Source organism: Lathyrus oleraceus, chromosome 3, assembly GCF_024323335.1.
Source record: "Lathyrus oleraceus cultivar Zhongwan6 chromosome 3, CAAS_Psat_ZW6_1.0, whole genome shotgun sequence".
In the NCBI taxonomy this organism is placed as follows: domain Eukaryota; kingdom Viridiplantae; phylum Streptophyta; class Magnoliopsida; order Fabales; family Fabaceae; genus Lathyrus; species Lathyrus oleraceus.
In genome coordinates this window covers 227,194,633-227,214,656 of record NC_066581.1, presented here as the reverse complement: position 1 = coordinate 227,214,656, position 20,024 = coordinate 227,194,633, and positions in this window count along the sequence as shown.

Here is a 20,024-nt window from a genome sequence, read left to right as displayed (position 1 = left end):
GTTCCCATACCACACTCATCTTATTTGCCATTCACATTTGGAAATTAAGAGTTCAAACAAAAAGAAAAATATAGTAGGGCAAACCTTAGGTACACGGATTCGGAAATGTGAAGTGAGAAGAGTTCGCAATCGACCGAAACGAACAAGTGTTGGTGATAAAGATGCAAATGAAAGAGTTTGAGAAGCCTAGCACAAATTCCTCAGCAGAGCCGTTCAGATTTTTTTTTGAAGGTTTGGGGCAAAATGGCCCTGCTGAGATTTAAATAGTAAACAGTACTGCAGCGCTCGCTGCTGCCTCGCCTAGCGAGCTGCTAGCGAGCATGCTCGCTACTGTCTCGCCTAGCGAGCTGCAAGCGAGCATGACAGCAAGTGCATTGGCAAATGCAGCACTTGCAAGTCATCCAGCATGGGTTTAGCACAGTGTACTCAATACAACATAAAACATAAAGCAGTAAATACTTACAATGTTGGGGTGCCTCCCAACTAGCGCTTGTTTAACGTCGGCTAAGCTCGACGGTGCGATGCTCACAGAGGAGCATCGAGCGGCTGAGCACAACTCTCGCGATCCACATGACCGCCGAGATACACTTTCAATCGTTGACCATTCACGGTCCAACTATCTTTCTCGTCCATGTCTTCAATGACAATGGCCCCGTACTCTTTTACTTCTTTCACCCGAAATGGCCCGGACCATTTTGATTTCAACTTCCCGGGAAACAACTTCAACCGGGAGTTGAACAATAGGACCAATTGTCCGGGCACAAATTCTTTGTTACGGATCTTCTTGTCGTGATACTTCTTTGCTTTTTCTTTGTACAACCAACTTGAGTGGTATGCGGCATTGCGCATCTCCTCCAACTCAAGTAGTTGTACTTTCCTTTTGTTACCGGCCAACTCATGTTCAAAATTTAAAAACTTTAGGGCCCACAAGGCCTTGTGTTCCAATTCAACCGGCAAATGGCAAGTTTTACCAAATACCAATTGAAAGGGAGTTAGGCCAATTGGAGCTTTAAAGGCCGTACGGTAGGCCCATAATGCTTCGTCCAATTTTTGGGACCACTCTTTTTTAGAATTAGACACGGTTTTTTCTAGGATTCTCTTAATCTCTCGATTAGAGACCTCCGCTTGCCCGTTAGCCTGAGGGTGGTACGGAGTTGTCACCCTATGCGATACACCATAATGTTTTAGAATTGTTTCCAAAGGTGCATTGCAAAAGTGTGACCCTCCGTCACTTATCAACACTCGGGGGGTTCCAAAACGGGAAAATATGTTTTTCTTTAAAAAATTTATCACCGTTTTGGCATCCGCCCGAGGTGAGGCAATCGCCTCAACCCACTTAGAGACATAATCAACAGCAACAAGCATGTACTCATTCCCATAAGAGGGTGGGAAAGGTCCTACGAAATCTATGCCCCAACAATCAAACACTTCCACTTCTTGGATATTTTGGAGAGGCATCTCATCTCTCTTACCTATCCCACCGCTTCTTTGGCAGCTGTCACAACTTTGCGCATGGATATGTGCGTCTTTGAAAATAGTTGGCCAATAAAATCCCGATTGAAGAATTTTAGTGGCCGTTCTAACCCCATTATAATGTCCGCCATAAGGCGAGTTGTGACAATGCCAAAGGATGCTCTGGGCTTCATCACCAGTTACGCATCTCCTTAACAGGTTATCGCTACCCAACTTAAACAAGTATGGGTCATCCCAAACATAATACTTCGCATCCGAAAGGAACTTCCTCTTTTGGTTCGAAGTTAGGTCGGCAGGCACAAAACCACTAGCCTTGTGGTTTGCAAAGTCTGTAAACCACGGCCTAACTTGAACCTTAAACAGTTTTTCATCAGGAAATTCTTCCCGGATTTCCTTTTCAGATGCGGTAACCTCGACATTCACTAAGCGGGATAAATGATCCGCTACCAAGTTTTCCGACCCCTTCTTGTCTTTGATTTCGACATCGAATTCTTGTAACAAGAGGATCCAACGGATGAGCCTTTGCTTCGAATCCGGCTTGGTTAGCAGATACTTAATCGCCGCGTGGTCGGTATACACAACGACTTTAGACCCTATAAGATAAGACCTAAACTTTTCTAGCGCATACACTATTGCGAGTAGTTCTTTTTCCGTTGTGGCATAATTTATTTGAGCCTCGTTAAGAACCTTACTCGCATAATGTATCGCATGAAAAGTTTTGTCTTTTCTTTGGCCAAGTACCGCTCCAACAGCATAGTCACTCGCGTCACACATTAGTTCAAAATTTTCATTCCAATCGGGAGCGACTATTATTGGAGCGGTAACCAATTTTTCTTTTAAAACCTCAAAAGCTTGCAAACAATCTTCGGTGAAGAGAAATACCTGGTCTTTGGCGAGCAAATTGCTCAAAGGTTTAGCCACCTTTGAGAAGTCCTTGATGAAGCGCCGGTAGAACCCCGCGTGCCCCAAAAAGCTACGGATGCCCTTCACATTCACCGGAGGGGGTAATTTTTCAATTACTTCAACCTTAGCTCTATCCACTTCAAGCCCCCTTTTAGAGACTTTGTGGCCTAGCACGATCCCCTCGGTCACCATGAAGTGACACTTTTCCCAATTTAGCACCAAATTAGTCTTCACACACCTTTCCAACACCGTCTTCAAATTTGCCAAGCATAGACTAAACGTCCCACCAAATACCGAGAAGTCATCCATGAAGACTTCCATTGTTTTCTCTATCAGATCGGCAAAAATGGCTTGGACACATCGTTGGAAGGTCGCCGGTGCATTGCACAGCCCAAAGGGCATTTTTCTGTATGCGAACACTCCAAACGGACACGTGAAAGCCGTCTTCTCATGATCAACCGGGTCAACCGCAATTTGGTTGTACCCGGAGTAGCCGTCCAAAAAACAATAGTATTGTTGGCCCGATAGTCTTTCAAGCATTTGATCCATAAATGGGAGTGGGAAATGGTCCTTACGAGTCGCGGTATTCAACCGTCTATAATCTATACACATTCTCCACCCCGTGGCAACTTTAGTCGGGATCAATTCGTCTTTGTCATTTCGGATTACGGTCATTCCACCCTTCTTCGGAACCACGTGCACAGGACTAACCCACGGACTATCCGAGATCGGGTAAATCATTCCCGCATCCAATAGCTTCACCACTTCCTTTCTTACAACCTCCTTCATCGTAGGATTTAAGCGGCGTTGTGGTTGAGCCACCGGCTTAAAATCTTCCTCCATCAAAATCTTGTGCATACAATAGGATGGACTAATTCCTTTTAGATCGGAAAGAGTCCAACCCATAGCTTCTTGATTGGTTTTTAGCACAATGATTAGACGGGCTTCTTCTTCTTTTGTCAAGAGGTTGCTTATGATGACCGGCTTTGCCTCGGTCTCATCTAGAAACACATATTTCAAAGTCGAAGGTAACTCTTTTAATTCAATTGGCGCTTTCTCGTCAATGACCTCCTTCTTCAAGTTTTCTTCCTCTACTTCCCACGGTTGTAGGTCTTCCAAACTATCAAGTTCCTTTAAGCATTCCTCAAGAGCTAGCTCCTCTTCAACAGTGAAAACCTCCAATGAGTCATCAAGAGCTAACTCCATAGGAGATATCTCATGAATATGCTTTGAAACCTCTATAATAGCGTCTTCGATCACATCGATGCGAAAGCTATCATTTCTATCCTTGGAATGCTTCATCGCCTCGAATAGATCAAATGTGACTTCCTCATTTTGAACACGCACCTTCATTAAACCGTCATCAACATCTATCATCATTCTTGCGGTCTTCATGAATGGTCGGCCCAATATGAGCGGAGCATCATCATCTTCCTCCATATCAATTACAATAAAATCCACCGGGAAAAAGAATTTGTCGACCTTCACCAACACATCTTGGGCTACGCCATGAGGATGGGTCGTCGACTTATCCGCCAATTGCAATGTCATTCGGATGGACTTAATCTCGATGTTGCCAAGCCTCTTGATAATTGACAAAGGTATAAGATTAATGCTCGACCCCAAGTCAATAAGTCCCTTTCTGACATACACGTCACCAATTTTAACCGGCAATGTAACTCTTCCCGGATCAACCTCTTTCTTAGGAAGCGTCCTTTGAATAATGGCACTACAGCTCGCATCAAGGACGATGGTCTCCGGTTCCGTATACCTCCGCTTTTTGGTTAGTATGTCCTTCATGAATTTGGCATACTTTGGCATTTGTTCCAAGGCTTCAGCAAACGGAATGTTGATTTGCAACTGTTTAAAAATATCCATGAACCGGGCGTAATGCCGTTCATTCTCCCTTTTGGAAGGAGCATGAGGATAAGGAAGATTTTGGACCGGAGTAGCGCTCACTACCTCCTTTCCCTTTGCAATTCTAGCACTTTTCCATCTAGGCTTCTTCACTACCTCCCTTATTACCTCATCACTTTTATTTTCCTCAATCTCCACACCTTTTTCTTTTTCAACTTCACCATTATTTTTATTCTTTTCAACTACTTCCTCATCACTCCACACTCCTATTTCACCATCAACATTTTCCTCCACTATTTCCTCCTCAATTTCTTTCTCTTTCTCTCTTTGTTCACTCTCAACTTTTTTTTCATTCTCACTACCCAACTCCCTCCCACTTCTCGTCATAATCGCCTTACAATGCTCCTTAGGATTTGTTTGCGTATTAGCCGAAAAAGAAGGACCGGTTTGTTGTTCAGCGAGTTGCTTGGCAAGTTGCCCAACTTGAGTTTCAAGATTTTTTATGGCCGCGTCATTACTCTTTTGATTGGCCATTGACATTTGCATGAATTGCGTCAATGTCTCTTCCAATTTAGAATTGACGACCGGCGGTTGTTGAGATTGATACGGATTTTGGGGAGGGTTTTGACGGCTAGAAGAACCACCTCCATAACCTTGGTTATGATAATAGTTGCTTCTAGGTTGGAACCCTTGGTTCCCTTGGAATTGTTGTTGTTGTTGTTGTTGAGGGTGCGGTTGATAAGGTTGTTGTTGTCTCGGTTGATAGTCCCGTTGATTGGCCATGTAGTTTACTTCGTCAAAACTGGGAGGTGGACAAAATCCGGTGTCATGTTCACCTTTACAAAGTTCACAACAAGCTATTTGTTTAGCTTTTGACGGTTCTCTTAACTCTTTGATTTGTTGCGTTAAGAGTTCCACTTGTTGTGAGATGAGCTTGTTTTGGGCAAGGATGGCATCATTCGTCCCTAACTCAAGCACTCCCGCCTTCTTCAAAGAATTTCCACGACTTTGACTCTGAAGATCATTCAAAGCCATTCGATTGATAATGTTGGTGGCTTCTTCGGCACTTTTTGACATCAACGAGCCACCCGAGGTGGCATCCAACAACGTTTTGCAGTTTGGTTGAAGTCCATTTCTGAAGATATGGATTTGAGTTAATTCATCAAATCCATGCCCTTTACATTTCCTAAGCATGGACTTGAATCTCTCCCACGCTTCATTCAAAGATTCACTGGTTCCTTGAGAAAACACCGAGATGGCCGTCTTTGATTCCATGAATCGGTTATGGGAGAAAAATCTTTCAATGAATTTCTCTTCTAACACGTTCCAGTCTGTCATTACGGCTGGTGTTTGATCGAGATACCAATCCTTTGCTTTACCGAGCAAAGCGTGGGGAAATAATCGTCTGAACAACGGAAGCTCCTGAGCCTGATCCACTCCGGCAGCCAATGCTATCTCATAAAATTTTGTGAGAAAAGCAAATGGGTCTTCATGGTCCATTCCGGTGAATGGACTCCCATATAATAAATTCAGAGTTCCCGTCTTCATCTCAGCTTGCCTTCCTGTGTGGTTGGCAAACTGAGCGGTGTTCCTTGGACTATTGATACATGGAGTAGAAATAGGTGGTGGTGGTTGTGGCTCCATGTTTGGTATGAATGGGTGTGGATTTGTGGTTGAAGAACTTTCTCCTTGCTCTTGGCGTTGTCTAGCCGGTTGCCTCCTACGTCTCGTTTTGCTATTGAGCCTCCTTGCGGTTCTCTCGATCTCAGGATCAAAAAGAAGTTCGTCCACAGGGATTTGCCCTCGCATAAAACGTAAGCTGCACACTAAACCAAACAAATTACAAGCACAAGTCAAAAATTCACAAGCTAAAACTTAAACAACCATTGCGATGCTCGCAATATCAATTTACAATCCCCGGCAACGGCGCCATTTTGTTGAAATGTATTTTTCGTGTCGGGTTTTTGTTATCGTATCCACAGGGATTGTAAGATATCACCGCCGTTCGATGGTTGTATTAATCTTAGCTCAATGTAACAATAGGGTTTTGGTTTTAATCAAGTTATCTTGCATAAAAAGTAATAAATTGCGGTAAAAGTTATGGTTTGATTAAATGAGAAATATTGTCAAAGTTAGGTTTCAATGATCACTTTGCATGTATTTGCTCGGTCAACAATCTTATAAACTCCTTTAGATGATAAATCATTTCACAAAGTCCTCTCAATATGTTTCTCTCGAACACATATTGTGAGTTTTGCCATTTTGATCCATTGTTTCTCTCGAACACAATCTATCAAAATGACAACTTTTTGGTTCAACCTTATGGTGAACAAAATCATTCGTTACTATCTCTAGCTAACAAACAAGTTTGGATGAAAACCTAGGTCAAGAGTCGGTAAACATCTCTCGATCATAAACCAACACAAAGAGTTTTAAATAGAAACAAAGTTTTCATCATATATTTACCGTTAAAGAGTTTACATATGAGGATCCTTACATTTACACACAAAGCTAGTAATCACCTACATCTAACCTTGACAAATGGATGACTTAGCTACTCATTTTCATGGTAGCTTGGTCGGCAAGTAAGGAAAGAAGGTTGATCAACATCCAAGTCGGATAATCGAAGTTGGATGGGAATCCACCTTCTTTTTGTAGAAGATGGTTCTAAGATGAAGAGAAATGAAAACTAGGGCATAAAAATCCCAAGAACAATGCTGCAAAAATATCTAGAAGAAAGTACAAAAGTGGAAAAAGTTGGTAAAAATGAGGTATGGTGCTCAAAAGTGGCACCTGCTACTTATAGACCACTGCTGGGCTGTCAAGTTCGCTAGGCGAGCAGAATGGCTCGCCTAGCGAGGGTCTAAAATGGGCACAAAAGGCCCCTGCGCCCAGAGAAAACAGGGCCTGCTGAACTGTGATGTTCGCCTAGCGAACATACCTTCGCCTAGCGAAGGACACGCTTCAACCTTCGCCCCAGCGAGGTTGAGAGGTTTTGCTACTGGAATGCTCGCTGGGGACTCGCTAGAGCTTCGCCTAGCGAGTGAGTGCTGGCTGCGTTTTTCACCAAAACAGAATGAACTCGCTACCACCTTCGCCTTCAGCTCGCCTAGCGAATTAATTTGACAATTTACTGGAGCTGTTCGCCTGGAACTCGCCTAGCGAACCAAAGCTTCGCCACAGCCTCGCCTAGCGAGCAGGCTGATGAAATGCTTGTATTCTTTGGTTCCTTTGCCAATTTTCTTGTGTCTTTATTTTCAATTAGTTCATGTCTTTCCTGCACAATAACACACAAATCAAAGGCACCAAGCTTGTTTATCAATGTAATGCATTCCATGTAAAACAAATGTGGTTTTGACAGTTTTAGCAAGGAAAAAGAGTGAAAGATGCCCACATATGATAACTCTAATAAGCACTTTTGGGCATCTAACAGTTCCGTAGGTAAGTACCCTCCCCACTGAAGTTTGGTTGGTTCCACCTGTCCTAGAATAGTAACCGGGTTCTAGAAGGATCTCAAATTATCAACCTTTCCTTAAGTCCACTTCAGTGCAACACCAAGCAGTTGACCAAAATTTCCCTAAAGTCCGATCTCAAAGAGTGTAGTATCGAGTATCAACCAACCCCAGTCGGAACCGAAGTCAGTTATCTCACTACTTTCTAATGGCTAGGATGAGTCAATTAGGGTTCTAAAGGTCTGGTTAATGCTTTGATGACACCACGCAGACGCCTAATTTTTCCTCAAGTAAACATGAGGAACATCAGGACATCCAAAGTGTCACATTAACCGTAGCCATCATTTTAACCATTCCAGTATACGCCGGACAGTCGCGATGATCTCTTGCTACTTACCTAAGGTACATTAGATCCGGGTGTAGGATCTTTCACTCAAGCATAGAATACCCAAACAATCCCTTAAATGTAAATCAGACAAAGGAACAATTCGAAAACATAAATGACCTTTTTTTTTAAGGTAACCTCTCTTTTTAAAGATTCCCCAGCAGAGTCGCCATTTCTGTTATACGGTGAACTGACTTTTGTGTTTTTTGCTTTGGAAAGCAGATGTCGCGGATAGCAAGAGTCGCCACCGACTTTTCTTTTATCCAATAAGGAAAGGCGGAAAAGAACAGGAAAGACCTTGATTAGATTTTGGGTTCGGGAGGTACATTATACAAAGGGAAGGTGTTAGCACCCTTTGTATCCATGGTTATCCATGGGCTCTTAATTGCTTAACTCACTTATATTTTCCTTGTTTGAGAAAGTGTTTGGGGAAAATGTTTTGAAAGGAGAATTTAACTTTGTAATGATTCTTGTATGAATGTATACAAAGTGTTTATCTCGTTTGATTTTTGAAAGATGTTTAGAAAAATATAACTCGGTAATGATTCTGGTGCGAATGTATACCAAGTGGTGATTTTCTATAAAAGATGTTTTTGAAAAGTATGAGGTGTGAAAAGTATTTTAAGCTGTGAGTAGGCATTTAAGAGTTATACCTAACCAAGGTCTTTATAGGTATTTCCTATCCTTAGGAGGGTAAAACTGTCCTTACTATCGGGAAGTAAGTAGTCTTATCCTTTGGATGTAAAGGGACATCGTAGGGTCGTCGATTGGTCATTGAAGGCAACATTTCTAAGGATACCTTAGCATTCGAAGGGAGGATCATCATTTAACCGTAGGCTACCACGAAGGGTCATCGAGGGACAAAGTCATGTATTCGAAGGCAACATTCGAGGGACTATGATTTATCTCGTAGGGACATGATGATTTAACCGAAGGGTCTTTGCTAAGGGTATCCCCACGTTCGTGGGACATGACCGTAATATCGTAAGGCAACAAAGAGAGGGCCAAGATCATATGTTCGAGGGCAGTGTAATCAGTCAAGTAATTAGAATAAATCTTCACAAGGGTATCCCACAAATAAAGTGGAATACCTAGCAAGCTGTCTCTTCAGGAGTATGTGAACCCTCACAAAAATTCAACAAACGGGTTAGAATACCAAGCTAGGGTGCAACCAAGAGTTGCACCAAACAAAAGAATCACATCAATAATAGTGTCAGGCGAACAGCGTGCAGATGCAATAGAAACATGTCAATCAAGTACATAACAGATTAGAATGCAAACGAAAAAAACAAATACTGTCATGTTCTCTACTGCCTCGCCTAGCGAAGGCTTGGCGAACCCTCGCTACATGTTCGCTCAGCGAAGTGCTAGCGAACGGCTGCGGGTTTTGGGTTCTTCTTTGATAACAGTGCGATTTCGGGAACCCCAAACCCTATGGCATCCATTACAGAAATTACATGGTTAAACATTCAAGATATCGTGTTACACATTCATGCATACTTAAACCCACATGCAAAACCTAATGATACATTTAGAAATTCAATCATAATGCCTCATGTATTTAAAGATTTCAAATTAGGAGCATAAAATAGTGGGGGTGTGGCAAACCTGTTTGCAATTGCAATTGCACCGTTGGACTTGCAGATCACTCTTATGGTTTGTACCAGATTGAGTTGGGCGGAGGTAACCTTTGTGCAGATGAGTTTCCTTCGGGGTATCCAGGGGTTACTCTGAATTCTCTTCGTTAGCCTCCAAGGTTTTTCGATTGCCTCGGTTAGGGTTTGTTTGTTCCCTCTATGTCCTCCTTTTTTTCTTCTGTGTATCTGTCCCCTTTTTTCTGTGTGAAGTTCTGGTATTTATAATAATTTTGTGCCTTGGTGGGCTCAGAATTAAGCCCAAAATTTTCTGGTATTTCGTGAGCTCGCTAGGTGAGTGAGGTAGCGAAGGGTTCGCTAGGCGAGCAACTAGCGAAGGATTCCAGTAGCTAATTCATCAAAACTCGCTTGAGCGAGGAATGACTGTGGGCTTCGCCTAGCGAGCATGCCAGTTTAGGTCATCTTCTGGATTTGGTAACCTGTGCGCTGGACCCTTGTTCCTTTAACATTAATGTCTTGAAAATGGATTAGAATGTCTTGAAAAATGTCCTGAAAACTTAACGGGCAAATTTTGGGGTATGACATTGGGCCTTGGTCAAGGTTGATTTGACCTTGTCAAATTAATATCATTGGATTTAGGGGATTGATGGAATGTACATTCCATCTCCCAAAATGAATGGATGATATTAATTTGGTAAAAGTCCTCCTTTGACCAATTTGTGTTTTGATCAATTCCCCTCCCACTTCATCTTATTCCCTTTCTTCACTCATTCATTCCATTTGGCATATGATATCTCATAATCCTAAGGCTAGTTGATTGAAAAATTGACATGAGTATGGATGAGATTAGGCCACGCCTTTTGCATATTCTTTTTGTGTGTGGTATGTTTCATTAGCATAGTCTACTATACTATGTCTCTAACATGCATTAACACCAAAATTTCATTGCCCGACCTCAAATAGTTGTGACTTCTACATAAGTCCAATTACGATTGCTTAACATAGCGCTAAATTTGTGACATAAAAGACATAAGCATTCTAGTTAGTGAGATTGTAAGTCTCCCCTCTTTCATGGTATTGTGTGGAAACTTGGCCTTTTTTCCTTCCTTTGGAAGATGTCTTAGTTCAAGGATCCATGCTTGTGATAAGTGGGTTGAGTGTTCTCCAAAGAATGACTTCAATTAAAAAGAAAAAGCAAAACAATACTAACTTCTAACCAATTAACTACTCACTTTTAATTTCAAGTCCTTTACTTTAATGTCATTTAATTTTTGTTTCTATTCATTTACCATTGTTCATATCATTCTAATTCTTTATGATAATGCAATTTTTACTTTGTCCATTTGGACCATGTTGTGTGATATATTTTATTTGCGTATACTTTGCTTGTTTGTATGGTTTTTGACCATTAATGTACATAATAACAACGAAAACCCTAAAAGACTTTTGTGTGGATTGTTGGCTTGATCCTGGACAAATGGACTTAGAATCTAGGCAACCTTCCTATGCTAAAGGATTTGGCCAATTCTAACTTGTTGAAGAACCAAGTGCTTGCAATTTGAAACTTCATCTGATACATCATTCAAGATCCTTTTGAGCTCATTTGCAACATGATCATTGTGAAGCTGTTATTTTGAACCTGTGAGTTGTGGAATTCATATGTTGCATGGGCCATTTTGGAGAAGATCATGGAATGGATAAGCTTGGATGTGGCCATCTTTATTTGATGTCTTGCTTTTCAAGATAATATAATTGTGCATTTGTGTGTTGCTTGATTCTAAAAGTCCAAGGGAACTCTGAGTTTCTATTGACATTCTTGTCTATTGGATTGCTACCCATTTGGTCAGATCTTTTCAACTCTAAAACTTTTAATTTTGTACATAGGATAGTCTCTTCATCTTCTCCCCATTTCTTTAATTTCAAAATCTCTCCCTCCATTTTTCAAAATCTTCTTTGTGTGAACTACTTTTGTTTTAAACTTAGACTACTTTTGCAAAAAGATAGAAACTTTGGCCTTATGCCATTGCATTTTCAAACTCCTTTTCTTAAAACAAACTTGTAAATAGACTTAACTATACTTGACTTAAACTTTCAAAAAGCCAAAAAGAACTAACTCATTCAAACCATTTTTAGGCCTTTGTGCCTTTCAAACTTAATTTTTGTTAAAAACAATGCATCCACTTTGAAATTTATATCACGAACTACGAGGTTTTGATCCCTCATTTTTATGTTGGTACGTAGACACAAGACCGAAGGTCTTGTCAAACACAAAAATATAATTAATGAATTCTTTTCTCATCCCCCAATTCTATTTGTTTGTAAACATCACTTTGTACCAAATACATATGCACACAAAAAGGGCTCCCTAGGAGTACCTAGGACACTTTGGGTGCTAACACCTTCCCTCTGTGTAACCAACCCCCTTACCTGTAATCTCTGACATTTTATTAGTTTTGATTTGAAAACTTCTTACTTTTTTTTGGGTTTTGTTCGTACTTTTTCCCTTTTCCTTTGGAAATAATAAAATCACGGTGGCGACTCTTGTTATTTGATCTCTATCTTATCCATAGCTTGATGATCATGAATTTCCCGCTACAGAAATTAAGTGGCGACTCTGTTGGGGAGTAGTCTCCAGTGGGTTTAGCCTACTTTTTGTGTGTATATATCTGTATATATGTGATGTTTGTATATATGTATGTGTGATATAATCTGCTTGTTGTGTTGGATGATCTCTGAGTGGTGAGATAAGTTCTAACCCGAACTTGAGTGCAATTAAGATATGAGGATGGTATAGTCATGTTCGACTTGTGTGGAGTAGTCCTTAACAAGTTGGCTTGAGATCTATCTGCTAAGTGGAGACTCCTTTAGATCTGGAAATGTCACACAAGTATTTGTGGTTAGGTATTATTATTTCTAATTGGGTCTGAGAAGCTGAGGATCGTAGAACATTTACCCCTCTTGGCCTATTTAGGACGTAGTGCGGAAACTGTTCAAGTGTAGACTTGATAACAGTTGTTACGCGATACTACACTCATACGAGTTTCTCTTGAGAATATTATGGGTTGATGAGTCAGTCATCTTAACCTGTAATATCCAATAGATGGAATTAAGACTCTGGGAACTTTTTAGAACATGATCTACATGTTTTTATCCTTAGTTCACTCCTTTGGGATGGTTCTTACCCAGACTCCATGCTCGTGACTTACAACAAACCCTTGATTCTTGGTTGATCCAATCAAGTCTTGTCAATATCAATGGAACTTGGGTGTTGATAAAGTGAAAACCATAATCCACCAAAATGGATGATTGATCTTGACAAAGACTTGATTCATCCCTTGACCTTTGTTTGATTTCCTTGTGTGTGATCCCTTATTTGTGATTGTTGCATTCATGCATTCATGCGCATCATAACATTCATCACACGAAAATTTCAAGGAACTAAGGTATCATTTGCAAATATTTTCAGACCATGGATTATGGACGAAGGAACACTAAGAAGTACAGTTTCAGATGTCCCGACTTGAAAGAGTTAAGGAAGCTACCATCTTTTGTATTAGATCCCTTGGACTTCAAACAACGTCATGGGAAGCTTTTGTCCATCTTGTTTGCTTATGTGGTTGAAGGACTCTTGAGTGTGCTAGTGCAGTTCTATGATCCTCTCTACCATTGTTTCACTTTCCCAGATTTTCAGCTTGTGCCTACCTTGGAGGAGTATTCTCATCTTTTGGGGATATCTATTTCTAGTAGAGTGCCTTTTAGTGGATTGGAGGAGATTCCCCGATCTAGTATTATTGTTGAAGCTCTTCACTTGAAGAAGTATGAGATAGAGACTCATTGGGTGAAGAAGGAGGGTTATTTGGGTTTCCATATGTTTTCCTCATCAAGGAAACTACTACCTTTGCTCAAGCTGGTAGTGTGGACGCTTTTGAAGCTATCCTTGTGTTGCTCATTTATGGATTAGCTTTGTTCCCTAACATTGACGGTTTTGTTGATGTTAACGCCATTAGACTTTTCTTGATTGGGAATCCTGTGCCTACTTTGTTGGGTGATATGTATTTCTCTTTGCATCTAAGGAATTCTAAAGGTGGTGGAACAATTGTCTGTTGTATTCCTCTTCTGTACAAGTGGTTTATTTTGCACTTGCCTCAGACACCTGCTTTTATGGAGAACAAACAATGTCTAAGGTGGTCTCAGAGACTTATGTCTCTCACTAATGATGATATAGTTTGGTATGATCCGTCTTTGAGCAGTTTGGGGATTATTGATAGTTGTGGTGAATTCTCTAATGTGCCTCTCATTGGTACACAAGGAGGAATTAACTGCAACCCTGCTTTGGCTCGTCGTCAACTTGGGTTCCCCTTGAGAGACAAACCTAATAACATGTTGTTAGAAGGTCTTTTCTATAAAGAGGGTAAAGATCCCCAACATTTGAAGCAGAAGATTGTTCATGTTTAGCATAATATGCATAGGAAAGGAAGATCCGAGCTTGGTCCGCGCAATTGTGTAGCTTTGGAAGCTTACACTCTTTGGGTGAAGAAGAGAGCTATGGAGTTGAAGATGCCTTATCCTTGCGAAAGACCTATGTCTATGGTTGTGGTTGAGCCATTAACTCTCCCTAACCAAGATGTAGAGGAGTTGGAAGACACGCTCGCCAAGATGAAGCAAGAGAAGGATATGTGGGAAGAGCGTTTCCGTACTTTGAGCAAGAAGCATGAAGAGTTGTAGTTGGAGTCTAAGGACAAAGATGCACTTATTGAGCTACTTGAAGACCGAGTGATGAAGAGACAGAGAGAGCCAGAGGTTTCATCTTCTAGCACGCCTCAACCTTCTGTTGCTTGGAAGAAGATTGTTGATCAGCTTGTCCTCGAGAAGACTCAGATGAAGGCTTCTTTTGAGACCGAGATCCGTCGCATTCAAAGGAAGTATGCACCTTCAGCCAGATCTTCTGATATTATTATTAGGGATCCTTAGGATGACTAGTCTCCTTTTCTCTTGTATCTTTTAATTTTGGTTTCTGAAATTGTACTCAGTGTAATACTTCCAGTTTATATAAATAAAAAGAGATTTTTGGCCATATCAAATTGTCGCAATTACCATTTAAATATTACATATTTGCAAATGATATAGTAAGTTCCTTGAAAAATAAAAATAATCAAGTATTGCATTTCATGCATCATTTGCATAAGCAGGTTTTCGTCAGATGTCTGATTGGTGTTTCTTTTGTGCTTTAGCCAAGCTGACTCACCGGTACAATACCTGAGCCAATCATCTAAAAATCATGGAACATTTGGAGCAAGAGAACAGAGAGATGAAGGACGAGATCGCCCGCCTGACTGCCATGATGGAGTCAGTTCTTGCTGCTCAGAATCAAGCTTTTCCAACACCTACAACTCCTCCCGCGAGGACTGTTACTTCAGAGGTGACTACCTCTACCATGCCTGCTGCCACCGCCCATTTTGTGTCGAATATGCCCGACGGATTCTCGTGGGGAATGCCACCCAACTTTGTGCCCGAAGGCTTTGCGCTTACATTTGCTTCCATGCCCACATCTAGCTCGGTCATGTCCGTGCCACCTGACGTTGTGCACACTTTGCCTCGTGTAGAGGATACCATATATCATTCCGAGCCGTCCGAGGGTTCGGATGTGTTTGAGAAGATGGACAAGATGAAAGATCAGTTTCTTGAGCTACACAAGGAATTGAAGACACTGAGAGGTAAAGATTTGTTTGGAAAGAGTGCTGCTGAGTTGTGCTTAGTGCCCAACGTCAAGATCCTAGTGAAGTTCAAAGTGCCTGACTTTGAAAAGTATAAGGGGAACTCTTGTCCTCTCAGTCATCTTGTAATGTATGCCCGCAAGATGTCTACTCACACCGACAATGATCAATTGCTTACTCACTACTTTCAAGATAGTCTGACTGGTGTTGCACTCCGTTGGTACATGGGGTTGGATAGTGCAAGCATTCACACTTTCAACGACTTGGGAGAGGCTTTTGTGAAACAATACAAGTATAATATGGACATGGCTCCGGATAGAGACCAACTGAGGTCTATGTCTCAGAAGGACAAAAAGACATTTAGAGAGTACGCGTAAAGATGGAGGGAGTTGGCTGCTCAGATCACTCCTCTTTTGGAGGAGAAAGAAATGACAAAAATCTTCTTGAAAACTCTGAGTTCATTTTATTATGAACGCATGATCGCTAGTGCCCTCAGTGATTTAACCGAAATGGTAAACATGGGGATGATACTTGAGGAAGGAGTCCGTGAGGGACGGTTGTCAAGAGATGAGGCGTTACAAGCAAGAGATATGGTAGCAACTTTGGTAAGAAGAAGGATAGTGAGACCAACGTAGTAATCAGTGGGAGGCAGAGGAGGCCTCAGATAATAAGGAAGCCACCACCCCGTCAACATCATCATCATCAAGTGTCATCAGTAATTCCGGTATTTTCTAATCAACAAGCAACACCAATTCAATAACAACAACAACATCAACATCAACGTCAACAACAACAACCGCAACAAAGAACGAACACCTACAACAACAACAATACCAACAACAATCATCATCAGCAGAAATTTGAGAGGAAGAAGGTCTCTTTTGACCCGATTCCTATGTCATATGTAGAGTTGTATCCCTCGCTAGTTCTCAAGAACTTAATTCAACCGAGGAACCCACCGCATATCCCAGAACCACTTCCCTGGTGGTATAAACCTGAGCTCCGTTGTGCTTTTCATCAAGGAGCACCCAGACACGATATTGAAAACTGCTATCCATTGAAGTATGAGGTTCAAAAGCTTATGTCCTTTGAGGACCGCACGCCAAATGTGAAAGCAAACCCTTTTCCCGTTCATGGGAACTCTTCAGTGAACATGGTGGACGGTTGTCCTGGAGAATTCAAGGTTTATGACGTTCGGTTTATCCGAAGATCCTTGGTGCATATGCAAAAGGATATCTGTATGGTGAGTGACTGTGAACATGACCATGATGGTTGTGTTGTTTGTAGTGTGTACCAAAGAGGGTGTGATGTAGTGAAAAGGGACATCCAACGTCTGATGGATGAAGGCCTGATTCAAATTGTTCAATCCCGTCATGTAGATGACGACGTCAATGTCATAGTGCCCGTTTTCAAACAACAAGAGCGGTTAGTAATTCAATACGACAGTAGCAACAATAATAATGCCAGTCAAAGATTAGTATCGCCGTTGGTAATACGGTTAGCGGGCCCAGTCTCGTATTCATCTGATAAGGCTGTACCGTACCAGTACAATGCTACAATGATAAATAATGGTCAAGAGGTCCCATTACCTAGGACTAGTTCAATAGTGAGCATTTATGATGTAACGAAGGTGACCCGCAATGGTCGAGTGTTTGGGCCGGTGTTCCCAGAAAACAAAGAAGAAACGATTGTTGGTAAGAAGGGGGAGGTGTCTAATGTAGATCCGGTTGGTTATTCAAAAGATAAGTCTGGTGAATCCAGCAAATTGAAAGCCAATGATGATGATGAGGTACTCCGATTGATAAAGAGGAGCGAGTTTAATGTGGTTGAGCATCTGCTCCAAACCCCCTCAAAAATCTCAGTGTTTTCTCTGCTGATGAATTCCGAAACACACAGAGAAGCACTATAGAGAGTTATTAAGCAAGCATGCGTAGAGCATGATGTTATTGTGGATCAGTTTGATCACATTGGGGCTAACATCACTTCATGCAATAATCTGAGCTTCTGCGATGAAGAACTCCCTGAGGAGGGAAGAAATCATAACCTGGCTTTGCATATTTCAATGAACTATAAGGAAGATGCTTTGTCAAACGTGCTTGTTGACACCGGGTCGTCACTGAATGTGCTTCCGAAGTCAACTTTGTCAAAGATCTCTTACCAAGGAGCGCCTATGAGGTATAGCGGTGTAATCGTCAAAGCCTTTGATTGTTCGCGCAAGACAGTAATTGGTGAAGTGGACCTTCTAGTCAAGATAGGTCAGAGTGATTTTCATATTACTTTTCAAGTAATGGATATCGACCCGACCTACAGCTGTTTATTGGGAAGGCCATGGATTCATGAGGCAGGGGCTGTTACCTCCACTTTGCATCAGAAATTGAAAATTTTCAAGAATGGCAAGCTTGTGATTGTTGGAGGAGAGAAGGCGCTGTTGGTTAGCCATCTGTCATCTTTCTCTTATGTTGAAGTTGAGGATGAGGTTGGAACTGCGTTCCAAGCCTTGTCTATTACTGCTGAAAAGAGAGTTGGGGCACCTATGTCCTCGTTGAAAGATGCTCAGAAGATTGTTGAAGAAGGTATTGTTGATCAGTGGGGGCACATGGTAGAGGTCTCCGACAACAAGGGCATAACCGATTTGGGGTTCCAGAAAGGATCATCAATTGCAAGATCTGAAGATATGCAACTCAGCTTTCGTAGCGGAGGGTTCATTCATGGCAATGAACAACACTTAGCTGCTGTGCTAGAGGATAGCAAAGAGGAAGACTGCACCAACTTTGTAACGCATGGAAAGACATGCAACAATTGGACTGCTGTTGATATTCCTGTTATTTTGCATCGATCTAAGTAATTGCTTTTATATTTTAAAATCCTTCTCCTATGCCTAAGGGTGAAGTGAACATTGTTTGGGCATTTTAAATTGATCATCAATAAAATTAATTCTATTCATCCACATATTTGATGATTGTTTTACTTTTTGCTTTATTCTGAAAATGGTAATCACAAAAAAACATAAATAAACAATATAATTGTCCATCTGCATAATATTTGGTCATAAATTCACTTCTCAAAATCAAAATATCAAATCATTATGCAGGTTGGTTCCTAACCCCATTGAATACAATGATCCTTCACCTTCTCCAAATTTTGAATTCCCTTTGTTCGAGGCCGAAGAGGAAAGTGATGTAGAAGTGAGTGATGAATTTACTCGTCTTCTTGAGCAAGATGAAAAGATTATTCAGCCGTTTGAAGAGCAGATTGAGTTAGTCAACTTGGGTTCCGAAGATGATGTGAAGGAAGTCAAGATTGGGTCTCGACTATGTCCAGATGTTAAGAAGGGGTTGATTGATCTTCTTCGAGAGTATTCAGATGTGTTTGCTTGGTCCTATTAAGACATGTCTGGTTTGGATTCTGAGATTGTGGAGCATAGATTTCCGTTGAAGCTAGAATGCCCGCTAGTCAAGCAGAAATTGAGAAGAACACATCCTGATATGGCTGTGAAGATCAAAGAGGAAGTGCAAAAGCAGATTGATGTAGGTTTCCTTGTAACCGTTGAGTATCCGTAATGGGTGGCCAATATTGTGCCTGTGCCGAAGAAAGATGGAAAAGTCCGCATGTCTGTCGATTATAGAGATTTGAATAAAGCCAGTCCGAAAGATGATTTCCCTCTGTCACACATTGATATGTTAGTAGACAATACTGCTAAGTTCAAAGTCTTTTCGTTTATGGATGGGTTTTCCGGATATAATCAGATCAAGATGGCACCCGAAGATATGGAGAAAACCACATTCATTACACCCTGGGGAACATTCTATTATAAAGTGATGCCTTTTGGTCTAAAGAATGTTGGTGCGACTTACCAGAGAGCAATGACTACTCTTTTTCATGATATGATACATAAAGAGATTGAAGTTTATGTCAATGACATGATTGCTAAATCAATTGATGAAGAGGAACATGTTGAGCATTTATTGAAGCTATTCCAGCGTTTGAGGAAGTATAAACTTCGCTTGAATCCCAATAAGTGTATTTTTGGTGTTCGTTCTGGTAAGTTGTTGGGATTTATTGTCAGCGAGAAGGTTATTGAAGTTGATCCTGCCAAAGTCAAAGCAATACAAGAGATGCCTGCGGCCAAAACTGAGAAGCAAGTCCGAGGCTTTCTCGACCGCTTGAATTATATTTCCAGATTCATTTCCCACATGACTACCACATGTGCACATATATTCAAGCTTCCTCAAAAAGATCAGTCTTGTGATTGGACCGAAGACTGCCAGAAAGCTTTTGACAGTATTAAAGAATATTTGCTTGAACCTCCGATTTTGTCTCCCCCTGTTGAAGGAAGATCGTTGGTCATATATTTGACTGTACTCGAAGATAGTATGGGTTGTGTTCTTGGTCAACAAGATGAGACTGGAAAGAAAGAATTTGTAATTTACTACCTTAGTAAGAAGTTCACTGACTGTGAGACTCGATATTCAATGCTTAAGAAGACTTGTTACGCATTGGCTTGGGCTGCTAAGCGTCTGCGTCAGTATATGTTAAATTATACCACTTGGTTGATATCCAAAATGGATCCAATCAAGTATATATTTGAGAAGCCTGCTTTAACTGGGAGGATTGCCCATTGGTAGATGTTGTTGTTAGAGTATGA